At 53.4% G+C, this 3660-nt stretch overlaps 2 non-coding genes across 2 annotated transcripts in view; both read right to left on the bottom strand.

The window, feature by feature from the left end:
* Positions 1-318, bottom strand: part of LOC139838739 (28S ribosomal RNA) — a 3390-nt gene extending 3072 nt beyond the window's left edge. Inside the window, exon 1 of the ribosomal RNA XR_011756583.1 lies at positions 1-318. This exon is cut by the window's left edge and continues 3072 nt beyond it. This is a non-coding gene — a ribosomal RNA (28S ribosomal RNA).
* A 218-nt stretch (positions 319-536) lies between these two features.
* LOC139838701 (5.8S ribosomal RNA) lies at positions 537-692 on the bottom strand. The gene has a single exon (XR_011756543.1). It is a non-coding gene; the product is annotated as a 5.8S ribosomal RNA (ribosomal RNA).
* Between the last annotated feature and the right edge of the window lie 2968 nt (positions 693-3660).

Below are 3660 nucleotides of genomic sequence, written 5' to 3' on the forward strand. Positions count from 1 at the left end.
AGCCTTGGACGGAGTCTACCGCCCGATTTGGGCTGCATTCCCAAACAACCCGACTCGTTGACAGCGCCTCGTGATGCGACAGGGTCCGGGCCGGACGGGGCTCTCACCCTCCCAGGTGCCCCTTTCCAGGGGACTTGGGCTCGGTCCGTCGCTGAGGACGCCTCTCCAGACTACAATTCGAACGGCAAAGCCGATCGATTCTCAAGCTGGGCTGTTCCCGGTTCGCTCGCCGTTACTAGGGGAATCCTTGTAAGTTTCTTCTCCTCCGCTTATTTATATGCTTAAATTCAGCGGGTAGTCCCGCCTGACCTGGGGTCGCGGTCGAAGCGTCATGCACTCCGTTAAAAGGGTCCATTGGGGCCATCGCGTCGGCTACGCGCCAGAGGCACTGCGTTTAGTAAAGCGAGGTCGCCTACCACGCGCTGTGTCCGGCACGATAGGCCGGCAGCCGGATCTTTGGCCCACCGCCCCTTGCGGGACGAGGAGCCACATGCCGCGTCCCACACCAAGTTAGTTGGGTGGGAGCGTGTTTGGCGTGACGCCCAGGCAGGCGTGCCCTCGGCCAAGAGGCCTCGGGCGCAACTTGCGTTCAAAGACTCGATGGTTCGCGGGATTCTGCAATTCACACCAGGTATCGCATTTCGCTACGTTCTTCATCGATGCGAGAGCCGAGATATCCGTTGCCGAGAGTCGTGTGGATTATATAGAATTGCAACTCGCACTACTAGGGAAAAGCCTATAGGTGGAGGCAAGTTGTGCCGGCGCACCACCTTGTGCATGCGCCGGTGGAAAGGATTGCCGGCGCACCACATTTCAGCCGCGCCGGCGATGAAGGGATACTGCCGGCGCACCTCGGGGAAAGGCTCGCCGGCGCTATTTCCTGGCATGGCCCGGGCCGATTCGGGCCAGGCCCAAGAATCATTGCCGGCGCACCGGCCCGGTGGTGCGCCGGTGGAAAGTTTTCTATTGCCGGCGCACCCCTGGGCCGGTGCGCCGCAATGATTCTTGGGCCTGGCCCGGTTGTGATATAGCCGAAAGGGGTATATGTTGCCGGCGCACCATGGTCCAGGTGCGCCGGCAATAACCTGGCAGTTATTTCAGCCACCAACCAGCCCACTCACTCACACACTCACTACACTCCACTTCTCCACACAAACCCGAGCCTTCTCCCAACCCAGCTCATTTTTGCCCATTTCTATCCCCAATTTCACCAATTTGACCAAACAAAATCAAAATTTTTGAGCAAATCTTCCCTTCCTACATGCATCTCCCACATCCCCCTATGTAGATCTAGATCTACTATCCCGCATTGACCGCTCAATCTAGATCTAGATCTAGAAAGTCGGCTTCCATACGCCATTGTCGCGGCGCGTCGTCTCGATCTTATCGACGAATATATCAAACAAATAGGTGATTAATGAACAAATTAAGGAATGAAATCGATGTATGTTGGACATTTGAAGAAAATCTCTCGTGTGTGGCATATATATATGTTGTGCTTGTGCTTGTGTGTGTGTTGGCGTTGAAAATGAGTTGCCAACGTTGCGCCGAAATGTTGATTCTTCAAGTTTCCGTTTCGGCACATTTCTGGCGCTCCTATGTCCTACCGTGTAGGAAGGTCATGCCGAAATTTTCCGTGAAAACTACCGACGGATGCATGGTTCTAATGAATTATGTAATCTTACCATGCAGGCGATAATGGTTATCGAGATGAGTGAAAGCATCGTGATGAGATATCTGAAACACGCGATCATCGACATGTATGAAAATAACCGCACGGAGGTATTGTGTCCGTGCCGGAGATGCAAACGAGGGAAATGGTTTGACCCGTATTCAGGCAAGTTGCAGGGGCACCTGCTCACTAATGGTTTCATGCATGGACACACTCAATGGATGAGTGATGATGGCGCGGAGGTCAATGGGGCGACGGCGGCAGGTGGTAAAAATGGCCGGCAAGAAGGAGGGCATCATGATACTGATGACGATGAAGAGTTTGTCGCACATGACGATAACCTTGACGACGACAATAACCTTGACGACGACAATAACCTTGACGACGACGAAGAGGTGCCGCTAGCTTCAGTCGTGCGGGACCCTCATCTTCAAGATCTGCTTCTCGAAAAAGACGAAAGGCGCCAAGCGGAAATCAAAGCTTGAGCAACTCGAGATAGACTCGAATACTCCGTTGTACGACTCAGGTCGCGGGTTGGGGGAGTCTCGCTTGAGAGTAGCTCGATGTCTTTGCAGATGAAGGCGAAACACGGATGGACGGACACAAGCGTCGACGACATCCTGGAATACGTGAAAGATCTCCTTCCTGCCGGGAACACGTGTCCCGGTAGTCTAGCCGAGGCCAAGAGAATCACGTGCCCTCTCGACTTACCCCACGAAAAGTATCACGCCGCATCAACGACCGTATCATGTATCGCAAGGAGCACATGAACAAGACCAAATGTCCTGTGTGTGAAGCTGAACGGTACAAGAAAGGGAAGAAGAAAGCTCCTCGGAAAGTTGTGTGGTACTTCCCGCTCGCCCCCCGGCTTCAACGGTTCTACGCGGACCGCAAGGAAGCAAAGCTCATGCGCTGGCACGCAGAAGAAAGGAGGCAGTGTTGAATGATAAAGAGCGGATTGAGCACCCAAGGCCGACGCACCTTCGGATGCAAGCCAGTGGAAAGCATTAGACAATGAATTCGGAAGTTTTGGGGCAGATCCGTAAACATCAGGTTGGGTGCGAGCACGGACGGATTCAATCCGTTCGGAAACCAGAGCAGCACACATAGCACATGGCCCGTGTTTGTATGGATCTACAACCTCCCGCCACGGCTGTGCATGAAGAGGAAGTACATACAGATGAGTATGCTAATTCAAGGGCCGACACAGCCGAAAACGATATCAACATGTATCTCGAACTATTAAAGGAGGAGCTTGAAACGTTGTGGGCGGAGGAAGGGTAGATACATGGGACGCCGTCGCGGAAGAATATTTCCCTTTGAGAGCCGCGTTGATCACGACGGTGCAGGACTACCTCGGATACGGTTACATTTCGTGCCAGGTGTGCCATGGACACAAGGCATGTGTCAGGTGCATGGAAGAGACGATGTTTTTGCAGCTTGGTAAGGATGGCTCTTCGAAAACAGTTTACATGGGGCATCGAAGGTGGCTACAGAAAACTGACCCGTGGAGAAAGCGTGGAGATCTGTTCGATGGTACAAATGAACCCCGAGGACCTCCACGTAAGAAGAGCGGCGAAGAGATCGATACATTACTGAAAGGTTGGAAGGAGTGCCCTGCGCCGGGAAAGATTCGTCAAAAGCCCGGAGAGAAGAAGAAGAAAAAGGAAACGACGCCGCTCATTGGTGTATGGAAAAGGAGGTCCGTGTTTTGGGACTTGCCGTACTGGAAAATTCTCGATACACCTCACTGCCTTGATGTCATGCATATTACAAAGAACGTGTGCGAGAGCTTGCTTGGCACTCTTCTCAACATGCCGGACCGGACCAAAGATGGGCCGAAAGCAAGACAGGACCTGAAAGTTTTGGGCATCAGGGAAGAGCTTCAGATCCCGCCGGCCCAAGAGGGACAGTCGGAGGAGGAGGCGGACGGCGGTCAGAAGCGCAAAAGGATTAAGCAGCCCAGGACTATTCTGTCCCCCTCCCGC

Source organism: Lolium perenne, chromosome 3 (genome assembly GCF_019359855.2).
Source record: "Lolium perenne isolate Kyuss_39 chromosome 3, Kyuss_2.0, whole genome shotgun sequence".
NCBI classification, from domain to species: domain Eukaryota; kingdom Viridiplantae; phylum Streptophyta; class Magnoliopsida; order Poales; family Poaceae; genus Lolium; species Lolium perenne.